Below are 14897 nucleotides of genomic sequence, written 5' to 3'. Positions count from 1 at the left end.
TTCTTCTGTACAACAAGCTACATCAAAGTTTAAAGTTAAACAGAGAAGGATTCAGAGCAAAGGTATGAATGTTACATCATAAGAACTGCTTCTATTCAATAGAATAATTTATAAATGTCAGTCTAAAATAACAATGTAATTGCACGGGTGTGTTCAGTCTAGAATAACAACGTAGTTGCACAGGTGTGTGTGTGTGTGTGTGTGTGTGTGTGTGTGTGTGTGTGTGTGTGTGTGTGTGTGTGTGTGTTAGCTCATTAAACGGTTTGTAAAAGTTAGCTTGTAAAAGTTAGCAGGTTTTCATTCTTCTTTTTCATATGTCTGTTGATGACTCAATATGTACACTACTCACTGAATGGTCATTCCTAAATTATTTGAATTGTACCATAACTATCCTTACAAAGTTAAATATCTTCTTATGTACAATTAATCTACAGCATATTTACTTCATTTTATGCATAAAATGGAAGCAACAAACTAGCAGAACACTCAGAAGCACACTATTAATCACCCATGCCAGGAAACCTGAAGGATCACATGAATATTTTCTTATTATAAGTTAGTTTTTATAACAGTAGAAACAATCAATTGTTGACAAAATAATGTAATTGGATAGGTAAAAAATCCACTCGCCAAGCAGTGGCAGAACACACAATAAAATAAAGTTATAATCAGGCATGTCTTTGGAGCCAGTGGCTCCCTCTTCAGGCAGAAGGGTTGAAGGGGAAGGAAGAGTGGTGAAGGAAACGGTCTGGAGAGGTCTAAGAAAGGGGGCAGATTTTGGGAAAGTCATCCTGAATCGTGGGTCAGGGGAGACTTGCCAGATGGGATGAGAAGGCACCTCTCCAATCCTTTTCTCTCACCCCTCCTTCCTCCCCCTAAGACCTCCGCCTGAAGAAGGAGCCACTGGCTCCAAAAGATCGCGCAACTATAACCTTCCTCTATGTGTGTGTTCTGCTGCCACCCAGTGAGTAGATCTTTCATCTATTCAATCAAATTATAAATTAGTTTTTAGCTAGTATGTTTCATTCTACAGGTGTTGCTTGCTTTTTTAAAATTAGGAGTTAAACAAATTGTATTTGTGGCTTGTCCCACACCCATGTGTAAATACACAAAATAAGATTTTTAGGATCAGTAAAATCAAATCAAAGGATGAGAGCACACAGCCTGCATTTACAAAATACAATGAAGTGGCCATCATCAAGTTGACTAATCAGATATTTCTTGCTGTCACTCCAGAGGAAAGAGTCAAAAGCTTCCAGATTTTATGCAGGACATTGGTGCATGATCTAGTAATCAAAAACTTTATGCTATCACCTCTGCTCTTTTTGTTAGCCTGTGCTATGTGACATCATACAACTATGCATCAGCAACTTTAGCTTTGGGGTCAGCTTGATCAAGTAAGAGTGTATAAAAAGTGAAACTCTCTTTAACCTGAAGGCTGGTTTGAACATCTTGTGAGATGGTATGTCCTTGTCTGAATAGCTAGCCAGTCCATAAACCATGGTGTACTATTGCATTTTTCATATCTGTACATAATTAATTATCAGTAGTAAAAGAAGTGATAAGCGATATAAAAAGCCTTGGATTGAATGAGCACTGGACTCCAGACATTTGCTTTCACTGATGGTTTCTTCACTGTCTTCAATAAATGAGTTCTCCATTCCTCTCATTCTAGTTGTAGGTCTCTATATAGGAAATATCAAGTCTAGAGTAATGTGAAATACTTAGTATATTTGTGCAAAATATACAGAGGTAATTACAAATTATCAAAATGATAATTTACCTGACAAAACTGTAAAATTACAGGGAGACAGAAGTACTAAACAGAAGTTAGCTTCAGGGGGTGAAATTCCAGAACTACCAAGAGACACCATAAAAATAGAAAGAATCATACTATGCTTTCAGAAGTGTTCGTTCTTTTGACAGAGGGGAAACCGTGACAATTTGGGGAATGTGGGGAGGAAGTGGCAGAACATTTAGACATTAGGTAGAGAGGGACTCATCTGTTACGTGGGTCATTTCGCAGGTCATATGTGTGAGGAAGTAATATGGTGGCTGAGTTTTTGTGAAACACACACTCTCAGAATCTCATCAGCTAACTTCTTTATGGTGCCCAATGTCTTCTCGTAGAGTCTGCAACAACAGATGTTGAGTACCTCCAAAAGGCTCTTGTGCTTATTTAATGAAACAGTCCTCTCTTTGTTGGATCTTGTCTATCTCTTCTATTAGTCCAAACCGGTAAGAGTCCATGACTGATGAGAAATACTCAAGAATTTGTTAAACAAGTGTTTTGTAAGCTTTTTCTTCCATGGCTGAAAACTTTTCCTTAAGTTTCTTCCGGTGAATCTTAGTCTGGAATCTGTTTTTTCAGCAAGTTACAACTAGTTTTTTGTGGCCATTCCATTTAAGGTTGCTCTAGGTGGTTACTCTGTTCTATTTTATGGCTGCGACTGCTTCCAGCTATTTATTGCCAATAGACAGGTTTAGGAATGTTACAGGCCTGAGACAAGGAAGTGTGGTATTACCATTATTATTTATAATGGTGATGGATAAAATTGTGAGGGAGACAAAAGAAGCTCATAGAGGAAGGGAGATGATATTGTGGTGTGGGGAGCCAACAGTAAGGATGTACAACAACAAAGAGACATCTTAAATGAAAAAATCGAGAAATATGGAATGAAATGCACTGTTCAGAAAAGCACGACTATGGTGGCAACTAGAGGAGACAGAGAAAGCAAGAGACAAATTAATATAAAAGGACAGGATATTGAAATTGTGGATAGCTTTAAATATCTAAGAAATGTGATAATGGAGAATGTAAGAATGGAAGTAGAAGTTAGCAAAAGGGTACAACAGAGCAATGCATTTTACCAGTATGTGAGTAGTAGTCTTGGAGGTTCCAATGAAGTGTAAGGAAATACTGTACAAGAGTATTTTACACCCATGCTGATATATGCATTGGAGACCTGGACAATGACAAGAAGAGAAGCAAGTAGAATCTAAGCCAGTGAAACAAAATTTCCAAGATGTATGTTAAGGAAAATGAGGAGGGACAGAGTGAGAAATAAAGATGTTAAGAACAAAGTTGGACTAGAGAATATGAATGAGAAAACTGAGAATAGGTTAAAATGGTCTGGGCTTCGACAAAACAATTACAGTAGAAGAATGGTGGAAAGACAGATGAAAATGGAGAAATACCATTAAAGTCCCAACCCGACCTGATGCTGGATAAAAGGGAAACAACTGTGACCAAACAGAATTGAGTCTCTTCATCTATTTCTACACACTATGCTACACTTGTTTATGTTAAGGGTCAGCTGTACCAGTTTTTTAATCTCTACAAGTCTTCCTGCATTTCACTAGTCTTCTATTGTTGCAACCTTCCTATAGACAACAGTATTGTCCACCAACAGCCTCATGGAGCCTCTTATATTATTGAGCAGATAATGCATACAGGATGAGGTGTCTAAGTTTTTCATCTCAAATCACTTTTGACCATTAAAGATATTTGTAATCTCTTTTCACCTAGACAAAGAGTGAGCACGGCTCATAAAAGAAACAGTAGTGGGTTCTCACAACTATTAATAACTGTGGTACAGGCATAAATGTTTTTTAAAGAAATGTAACTGCTATTTTTGCCACAAGAATAGTAGATTTCAATTAGACAAATTCAGTGATATAACTCTCTTGAAAATTTAACAAGAAATCACAGAGTGACTTTTGAATGGCCCACCAAAACAATATGTAGATGATGTTTACACTACTCCAGATGGTAACCAGTTCCAGACAAGTAATATGCCATAAGTTGTGTGTTGTCGTTCAGAGGAGTTAACTGAAATGTAGTGGAACTGCTGTCTACGTAGAACAGGTTTGTCATGAGAATGCTACAATTCGCTTATAGTGTATCACTTGTGAAACATCAACACAGTGGAATCTTTAGCAACACATCTTCAGTAATGCATAAACGATTTTCAAGAGTATAATATCATTTCTCAATGAAGAATTGGTTGACATGCTCTTAATTTATATTGAAAAGAAATGTATGCAGAATGGTTCCCTAGTAGGTGCTATCCAATTTGTCCCACCTATCAATCATAGACTTCACAAAGAAGTGTCATGGTGATCTCTCCTTTAGCAAAGGATTCCAGAATAGCCCACCATTCGAATCTCTGGGAGGGGACTGCCAAGGGGGAGGTTAACATGAGAAAAAGATTGAATAATCAACGAAATAATAACATTCTACGAGTTGGGGCATGAAATGTCAGAATCTTGAATGTGGTAGGGAAACTAGAAAAACTGAAAAGGGAAATGCAAAGGCTCAATCTTGATATAGTAGGGGTCAGTGAAGTGAAGTGGAAAGAAGACAAGGATTTCTGATCAGATGAGTATAGGGTAAAATCAACAGTGGCAGAAAATGGTATAAAAGGAGTAGGATTCGTTATGAATAGGAAAGTAGGACAGAGAGTGTTTTACTGTGAACAGTTCAGTGATTTGGTTATTCTTATCAGAATTGACAGAAAACCAACACCGACAACGATAGTTCAGGTATACATGCTGACGTCACAAGCTGAAGACGAAGAGATAGAGAAAGTGTATGAGGATATTGAAAGGCTAATACAGTATGTAAAGGGAGATGAAAATCTAATAGTCACAGGAGAATTGAATGTAGTTGTGGGGGAAGGAGTAGAAGAAAAGGTTACACAAGAATATGGGCTTGGGTTAAGGAATGAAAGAGAAGAAAGATTAATTGAGTTTTGTAATAAACTTCAGCTAGTAACAGCGAACACTCTGTTCAGGAATCACAAGAGGGGGAGGTATAGTTGGAAAAGGCCAGGTGATACAAGGAGATTTCAGTTAGATTACATCATGGTCAGACAGAGATTCCGAAATCAGATACTCGATCGTAAGGCATACCCAGGAGCAGATATAGACTCAGATCACAATATAGTAGTGATGAAGAGTAGACTGAAGTTTAAGACATTAGTCAGGAAGAATCAATACGCAAAGAAGAGGGATACGGACGTACTATGGAATGACGAGATATGCTTCAAGTTCTCTGAGGCTATAGATACGGCAATAAGGAATAGCTCAGTACGCAGTACTGTTGAAGAGAAATGGGCATCCCTAAAAAGGATGATAACAGAAGCTGGAAAGGAAAACATAGGCACAAAGAAGGTAACTGTGAAGAAACCGTGGGTAACAGAAGAAATACTTCAATTGGCAGATGAAAGGAGGAAGTACAAAATTGTTCTGGAAGATTCAGGAATACAGAAATACAAGTTGCTTAGGAATGAAATAAATAGGGAGTGCGGGGAAGCTAAGATGTAATGGCTGCATGAAAAATTTGAAGAAATCGAAAAAGAAATGACTGTCAGTAGGACTGACTCAGCATACAGGAAAGTCAAAACAACCATCACTGACATTAAAAGCAAGGGTGATAACATTAAGAGTGCTGTGGGAATTCCACTGTTAAAAGCAGATGAGAGAGCGGATAGGTGGAAAGAATACATTGAAAGCCTCTATGAGGGGGAAGATTTGTCGGGTGTGATAGAAGAAGAAACAGGAGTCGATTTAGATGAGATAGGGGACCTGGTATTAGAATCAGAATTTAAAAGAGCTTCAGAAGACTTAAGGTCAAATAAGGCAGAAGGGATTGATAACACTCCATCAGAATTTCTAAAATCATTGGGGGAAGTGGCAAAAAAACAACTATTCATGCTGGTGTGTATAATGTATGAGTCTGGCGAAATACCATCTGACTTTCGAAAAAACATCATCTACACAATACTGAGGACAGCAAGAGCTGACAAGTGTGAGAATTATCACACAATCAGCATAACAGCTCATGCATCCATGTTGCTGACAAGAATAATATACAGACGAATGGAAAGGAAAATTGAGCATGTGCTAGATGACGATCAGTTTGGCTTTAGGAAAGGTAAAGGCACAAGAGAAGCAATTCTGACATTGTGGTTAATAACTGATGCAAGACTAAAGAAAAATCAAGACACGTTCATAGGATTTGTCGACCTGGAAAAAGCGTTCGACAATGTAAAATGGTGCAAGATGTTCAAAATTCTGAGAAAAATAGGGGTAAGCTATAGGGAGAGATGGGTCATATACAATATGTACAACAGCCGAGAGGGAATAATAAGAGTGGATGACCAAGAATGAAGTGCTCGTATTAAAAAGGGTGTAAGACAAGGACATAGTCTTTTGCCCCTACTGTTCAATCTGTACATTGTGGAAGCAATGATGGAAATAAAAGAAAGGTTCAGGAGTGGGATTAAAATTCAAGGTGAAAGGATATCAATGATATGACTCACTGATGACATTGCTATCCTGAGTGAAAGTGAAGAAGGATTACATGATCTGCTGAATGGAGTGAACAGTCTAATGTGTGCAGAGTATGGATTGAGAGTAAATTGAAGAAAGACGAAGGTAATAAGAAGTAGTAGAAATGAGAACAGAAAGAAACTTAATATCAGGATCGATGGCCATGAAGTTAAGGTCATGAAGTTAAGGAATTCTGCTACCTAGGCAGTAAAATAACAAATGACGGATGGAGCAAGGAGGACATCAAAAGCAGACTCGCTATGGCAAAAAAGGAATTTCTGGCCAAGAGAAGTCTAATAATATCAAATACCGGCCTTAATTTGAGGAAGAAATTTCTGAGGATGTACGTCTGGAGTACAGCATTGTATGGTAGTGAAACATGGACTGTGGGAAAACCGGAACAGAAGAGAATGCAAATTCCTCTCAGCCATCTGTCACTATAAATAACCAGTCAATAGATACCGACACTGTTTTCAAATTCCTAGGTCTGTGGGTTCAAGATAACCTGAAATGGAATACACATACAGGAAAGGTAAATGCCAGGATTTGTACTGGCTGTTATGCATTGAGTGTACTGAAAACATGTGCTAGCCTGAAAACATTAACCAGTGCATACTACGCTAACATTCAAGCCCACCTAAAATATAGTGTAATATTCTGGGGAAATGCTCCAACTGCTCTGAGCACATTCAGAATCCAGAAGAGAGCAATGAGGATTATTACTGGGAGCAAACCCAGAGACTCCTGCAAACCCATCTTCAGAAAGTTGGAAATCCTTACACTGGCTTGCCTCTACATTCTTGAGACTCTAAAATTCTTCAGAAAACACATAGTGCCAACTGACCCCAGAGTCGTAAAAAATAACGAAATACATGAACACAACACCAGGAAAAACGCAAACCTGCATGTTATATGTACAAACACTCAACTGTGTAAAAAGGGAGTATTCCACATGGGCCTCCAACTGTTCAACAATCTTCCCACTAGTATTAAGTCCATCAAAGACAACATAAAATTTAGCAAAGCCATGAAGTCATATTTGTTGTGTCACTGTTTTTACTCTGTAAATGAATACTTAGAACAGTAATCTTGATGTTTGTGTTAAATTGAAAACATTGAGCAATATAATACATTAGGATACTATAGGCTTACATTAATATATGTTAACAATGTTAAATGATATTTTCCGACATCTGCAACACACTATGTACCATCAGATCACATGGAATAAATAAATAAATAGATCAGTGAGTGATAGAGCTCATATGTGTACTGTCTGAGTTATGAGCTCTGTCCATCGCTGCTGGCATGCTTAACCCTGTGCCTTTAATTCAGTCCTTGCCCAAACCATTTCTTCTGTGAGAGACAATTAATTCTGCGCCTTGCTAAATAACAATCAGCGTCATGGTGGTAAATACTCTAGGATGAAGTAGTGACTTTGTTCGGTGTATGTTATTCTTACTGCATGTCACTTTTATGTAGTGCAATCACATCAGCAAGTGACTTTCTTCAATATCTGTTAATTTTGAGACCATTTCACATTTTCCTTTCTTCTCCTATAGTAGTTCAGTCTTTTAATAAATGTGTTGTTTCTTAACCACATTTGAACATTGATCTTTGTGCAATACCTATCATACCTTATTTTGCAATTCTGTAATTAATTTAGCAAGTCAGGCTGGGGAACATTCCTACATTGATGACCCACAGATAGAATCAGGTGACTCAACTTTCAAATTAGGCATGTTTTGCCAGATCATCACATTAGGTGTGCATTTGGAGTACCATGCAGGTGCACACGCCACCAGCAACTTATGTTTCCATGCTATGGACAATACTGTGCTTCGCATCATGAGCTACTGATATTTCCCTTGCATCTGTTTCACTTGTTCACCCCTTGGGACCCTAAGCACTGTGGCCTCAGCCACTGGCCCAACCAACACCTCACTGTATGCAGCTCCAGCTCCAGCCCTTCATGGCGTTATCGCCAACTTGGCCACACATCCTGCTGAAGTAGAATGCTGCAAAGCTGACATGCACACACAACTTGCAGTGATGTGACCATCAGTGGCCCAGGCCCCGGTGCCAGGCTCGCCATGCCCGCACCAGTTCCTACATCTGCTGCCATCGCCACTCCTCCCAGCCTCAACACACTAATGGTCGATCCCCCTCCTGTTGTCACCCCTCTGTCAGACCCAGGATCTACACATCATTTCCCACAGGTTCCTGTACAACACCTGGCTGACTTGCTTTATAGCCCTCTCACTGACACTGCCAGCCTCACTGACAGGGTGCACAGGATCCTGGTGCATGAGACACTGACCTCCCTACCTATGACCTCCATGCATGAACCACACCCCCACCCCAAGCCGTCAGCTGGCTGCCACACTGCCAGCCAACTCACAGCTTGATGTGACACTAATGACATTACCAGCCGCTCCCTTCCCTATTTGCCCACAGGATAGTGCCCACCAGCATGGAGTATCTACACCTGCATCAGCAATGATATGACAATACTGCAGGTGACTGTGGCACAGCCAGCTTGATTCCAAACACCACAGCACATGCATACTTGGCTGCCAGTGCAATGATGGCTACCGCCGCTGCAGTTCCAACTGCCCTGCTGACACCATTCATGACACAGCCAGTCTCTGCTTAGAGCTTCAGCCTGGACACTGCAAACTGCAGGGAGCCCTGCTCTTGCTACCCAAACCCCAATGGCTACTGCAGTAAGGTGCACCCGGCTGCTGCTCAGTCTTCTAACATCTGTTCAACAGCGACACTCACTGTATCATGCCATTCCTGATCAACACTGATCTCCCCATGGCAGCTTGTATGGGGTCCTGTTGCTGCCTCAGCCACTCCATGACAGCTGTGAAAAACTCCCCATCATCACCCATGGCACACATCATCATGTCCTCAAAGTCAGCCTGCAATGGGACCTCCTCTGGACTTTCACCATCATTGAAGTCACTGGCCCCATTATCGGAGAGGAGTTTATTGGGCACTACAGCCTGCTCCCTGACATTGCCATTTGGCATCTCATAGACAGCGATACTAGGAGAGAAAAGAATAGTAACATGTTTTGCTGCTTTCTTCAATGTGAAGCAGGTGGCATTTTCTAACACATATGCTGAATTCTTGGTGCTATCTCCTGTTCACACACACTCAACCAGCACACTTCAGGAGGTCTGCCACTCAACTGTCCACTATTTCGAGACCACCCCCTGCACACCTGTCTTCAGTTGGCCATGGCCCCTATCGCTGGACAAATTATTCAAGATCACCAAGGTCTAGTTTGATGACTGCTAGTTGCCAGCGTGCTGTGTCCTTTGAAGACTGCATGGGCATCTGTCCTCCACCTTGCCATGAAGAAGGGTGACTCCTGGCGCCTGTGTGATGACTGATGGAAGCTAAATGCCTGCACCATCCCTGGCTGTACTTGGTGTCACTCCTATGCAGGTACACAACATGCTGGCTGGGGCTACAATCTTCAGCATAATCAACTGCACCAAAGATTTTACCCAGACACCAACTGTACCGGTGGACATCCGGAAAGATGCCATCATCATGCCGTTTGGGCTCTACAAAAGTGCCTTTATGACCCTTGGTCCTGGTAATGCCACCCAAATATGACAGTGTACTGGATAGAATCTTGCGAGACTTGCCCTGGTGTTTCGCCTACATGGACAACATACTTGTTTTCTCTGCAATGAGTGATGAACACCGCAAGCACCTCTGCATAATTTTTTAATGCCTCCAGGATGCCAGCATCATAATCAACACAGCAAAGTGTGTTTTCAGTGCCAGCGAGGTGGTATTCCTGAGCCATACCATCTCCGCTACCAGCTCATGCCCCTGCCTGGCAAGGTATAAGCTATACTCAATTTCCAGCACCCAGAGATATTTGAGGACCTCTGCTACTTCCTTTGCATGTTAAATTTCTTCCACTGTCTCCTGGGGAATGCAACTGCTATATAGGAGCTGCTCACTGCCGCACTCCACAACCCCAAAACAAAGGGGAACAAACTAGTGTCATGAACGCCACAAGTGAAAAACAATTTTCTGTCACCAACCATGACTTGGCAGACACTACCACTCTCGCACAGCCCCACCCCACCAACCTGCCCACCCTCATGGTCAACACCAACCAGACGGACAGCGGCATGTCAGTGACACCTGACAGCAGCTTGCTTTCTTCTTCAGTAAGCTATCTGCTACTCAATGGCTCTGAAATGTTTGTGACAGAGAGCTTCTTGTCATCTACAAGGCAATCAAATACTTTTAGCCATTGGTGGAAACCCATCACTTCATGCACATCACAAGCCTATAATGCTTGCCCACTCTAAAGACATCTACCAATGCTCCTCACATCAGTTCTGGCAGCAATCCTTCATCTCCAAATTTACTACTGACGTATGTCATGTTGCCAGAGTTGACAACATTGTTGCTGACTGCCTCACCCGTACCTTTGCCATCACTTTGTTCCTGGACTACGAGGCACATACCATCACCCTGGAACACAACCCAGAGCTCACCTGCCTCTGGCAGGACGCTGCTTCCAGACTCCACTTTCAATGTACATTGGTCCCCAGCTCAGACAGCAGCATCTGGTGCAACACAATCAGTGGTTCACCCTGTCTGTTCCTGTCCACTGCCTTCTGCTAGTCCACATTTTATCAGTAGCTAAAGTTGTAGTGTTTTGTGTGGCCAAGCATTCAGAGGGACTGCAGGACCTGGGCCTACAGCTGGCTCAGTGAGGCAGTGTCAGCACTTGACATCACTGCCCCCATGATAGCCACTGCCTTCGTCTCCATGTAGACTGCCCATTTCAGCTGCCCGTGTCAAGCCACAATGGACTGCAATTTTTATGTGCCCTTTTTCGTGTACTGAAGGACCTCTGTGTGATTGACCTGCGCCTGACATCTCACTAACATCCAACCACCAACAGCATGGTGAAATATCTCCACCATACCTTGAAGGCCGCTCTCACTTGCCAGAACAACAGGTCAACTGCCACCCTGTCACTGGTACTGGTACTTGTTGGTCTCTGCGTCACTCACAAGGCTGACCTCGGGATGTCAGCTGCTGACCTTGTTGTGGCAGCCACTTGTGCTGGGCAACTTCCTAGACCTTGATGACCTGCCCAAGCATGAAGTCATGCTTGATATCAGCAAGCCTGCAGGAATGTATGGCTTGCCTGTTGCCCACCACTAACTGGCACCATGCAAGTGCAGGGCATTCATTCATGGTGACCTTGCCTCATGCACCCATGTCATGCTGTGCATTGGCCCTCACCAGCCACCACTTTCTCCACATTTCTCCAACCCCCATCAGGTCCTAAGTGAAACTCCAAGACGTTTACTCTGCATATTCATGGCACACCATCCAGCATTTCAATCAATATATGCTACCTGATCTCAAACGGCTGAGCCTGGCCACTAATTTCATCAAAATCTTGCAGACACACATTGGTGCCAATGGCAGTGCCTTTGATGATACTGGTGGCACCACCACATTGCCACTGCTGACACTGCACCAAGCATCCCTGCCATGGAAACCCCCAAGAGACCATCCCATCACACTACAGCCAACAATACCACAGGAAACCCACCGTGCTCCACCAGCACTGTCCCAAACCCATTGGCCATCGACAACCCAAGTGCCAGCATCCCTAACGCCCAGGATGCTCAGGTCTCTGTACCTCTGCCTCTCATTCAGCCTATGCCCAACACAGCAATTTCACCTCTGCCACCATCAACAACCAATTACGCCCCCAACACCCCCCACAGCCCCTGTCACTTCCACAGCAGCATTATTTCATGTATTCCCAGAGTCATTCCTGGACCTGCTGCCACCTGTCATTACACTGTAGGCATTGGAAATTCATGCGCACAGTATCCAGCACGTGCATTTTCAACTTTCAAATGCAGACACCGTGCTCAGCCCCTCCTCACAGTCACCTTTCCATGTCGCTGTGCTCTTGCCTCCGCAGCTGCGTAATGACATACATGCCCAGTACCTGCCCACCCCTGCGTGCACAGCACTGGACACAGGCTCAGGCCAAACTGGCTCACCACCCCCCACCTCGTGCACTGCCAGATTACTCATCACTCATGCTTACTGCTGGTACTGTGTTGTCACTTGCTGTCACGCAGCAGACACGCACTACTGACAACAGATAACCGAGTGTCGTGCGTACCTTACATCCAGTGTTCTGATGTTCTGTGCCCAACTCCATCACACAAGCAGCACCTGAAGCATCAAAGCATCAACACCAGGATCCATGGTTTCACTGCTGGTACAACACCCACCTCACCCCCCCTCCACACCCCCCCCTCTCATCACACCTCCCACTTGTACCAGCTTTCACTGTCATCACCTCGCTTATCATCTGAATTCTGCTCTCACAGGGAGAACTGTGTGGTAGCCACCAACTGCACATTGGGCTTAGCAGTTCTGTATGTTTCTAGCTTGCTGTGGCTAACTGCTAAGGCAGCAAGTTTCTTCCTTCATGTGTTCACTTCTTCCCCAAGCAGTTGATTCTGCGATGCAGCACGTTACCCACCTATGGTCTCTGGCTACTGGTACAATATAATAGCTCAGTTCATAGCATGGCTTCCACTACCCCAGCCTTATTCTGTATTGGTCTTCTCCTTGCAGCACCAAAATCAACTCTGGACCCAAGCCCATGTTGCAACAGACATGGGAAAGTGCTTTGTACTGAGATAGTTATTGTGAAGTTTTAAGACTATGCCTGCTACACAGCCCAGTGTGTAAATAGGTGTCTCATGCCACAAGACATTCCGATAGATTCCCACATCAGTACTGTCCAATTTCTCCCTGTCACTGCCAGCATGCTCATGTGTTAACTGCATGTCTTGGTCTTATCTTGCCCAGACAATTTCTTCTACAAGATATGATTAATTCTGCACCTTGCATCAATAATAATCTGTCTCATGCTGCTGGTTACTCTGGGACAAGGTAGTGACTTTGTTCAGTGTCTACTGTTCCCACTGCATCACATTTTGATCTAGTGCTGTCACATCGGCAAGTGACTTTCTCTGATATCTATTAATTCTATTAATTTCTCTAATATCTATTAATTTTGAGACACTTTCAAGTTTACTTTATGTAGTAGTTCAGTCATTAAATAAACATGTTGTTTCTTCGTCATGCATGGACACTGATCCCTGTGCTGTACCTATCAAGCACCAATTTGGAATTTTGTAATTAATATGGCAAGTTAGGTAGGGAACAATTCCTACACCACCTTGATGTGAGGCTGTCTGTCTCAATCAATCCAGCCAATCATCCCACAGGATGGCCTCACAATCTAGTGGCAAGCATCACCTGTGATAAAATGAGCCACAATTCACACCCTGTTCCAATCACCCCAACCCATGACGCAGTGCGATACACAATGCCACCACTGAGCGGTGATAGAGGTACTCAAGGTACCCTCCGCCACACACCGTCAGGTGGCTTGCGGAGTATGGATGTACATGTAGATGTAGATGTGGAGGGAATATGGCAGGAGCATGCCCTCGTGCATCATGCCATTGCAGCAACTACACTCTATACAATGCGTACACCATGCAATAAATTTAATAATTTCCTTAATGTGGCTAAAGCAGGGACCGAGCCATCTCCATACCAAACTGCCTTGAAACTGGTTCAGCAGTTCAGTCAAGAGAACATAACAAATTTACTTTCACATTTAATAATATTAGGATGGAAATATGGATTAAACAGACTGAGGATTGTATAAGCTTTGTATTCATTGTGTTGAATCATACAACATAGAACATATCAAGCAATAAAAGCATTTACACAAATATGATAAAGTTCAAAAGCCAAAAAGTAAATATTCTTTTCAAAGAGTAAATATTTTTTCCTTAATTTGCTTAATATTTTCCAAATCAATAAGTACGTTGTACTACACGCATTCTAAAGTAGCCCAAGTTCTTCATCAGTGTTCAAGCTATCTCCAAACAAAATTTCACTGAATTTGGTTCAGCAGCTTTGTGAAAATGTAGTAGTCAGAGAGCCTTTTGCATTTGTAATATTACAGCATGACACAAATATGAAGGGACAGAAAAATCAAGAGTTCATGTTAAAAAAATTGTGTCAAGTGAAACCACAGAATTTGATATGTACGTACAGTTGTACAGTAATGTGTAATGCACAACAGTATCAATCAATTTACATTATGGTAGACTTATAACACTATAAAGTGACTGCAAAAGTACAAATACTCACAAATTATACTATTTTCTTGGAATAAATTCAAGCATGGTCCACTGATGTTCACAGAAACCAAAATATCTTGTAATTTCTCAACCAGCTGTAATTGTAGCATCCATAAACCCAACAGTGATGTTGAATGTAGAAGCAAATAATTCTAAATTGTCCAAGGCTTTAAACATCCCCTGATTGGTAGGTGGAATGGTGTCTGTATTCTCCTCCTCCTCACTTTCTTGCACCTCAGTCACAGCTTTTGGCACATCAGATTCCACAGAGGCACATACAGCAATACTGTTGCTTGCACAAATGAATTCTTC

The 14897-nt window shown here is 42.3% G+C and overlaps 1 protein-coding gene across 1 annotated transcript in view; it reads right to left on the bottom strand.

Moving 5' to 3' along the window:
- LOC126416261 (1-phosphatidylinositol 4,5-bisphosphate phosphodiesterase classes I and II) overlaps positions 1–14897 on the bottom strand; it is a 395393-nt gene that overhangs the window by 108646 nt on the left and 271850 nt on the right. The gene's annotated exons all lie outside the window — the stretch shown is intronic.

This window comes from Schistocerca serialis, chromosome 8 (genome assembly GCF_023864345.2).
Source record: "Schistocerca serialis cubense isolate TAMUIC-IGC-003099 chromosome 8, iqSchSeri2.2, whole genome shotgun sequence".
NCBI classification, from domain to species: domain Eukaryota; kingdom Metazoa; phylum Arthropoda; class Insecta; order Orthoptera; family Acrididae; genus Schistocerca; species Schistocerca serialis.
This window is presented reverse-complemented; position numbering and strand designations above follow the sequence as displayed.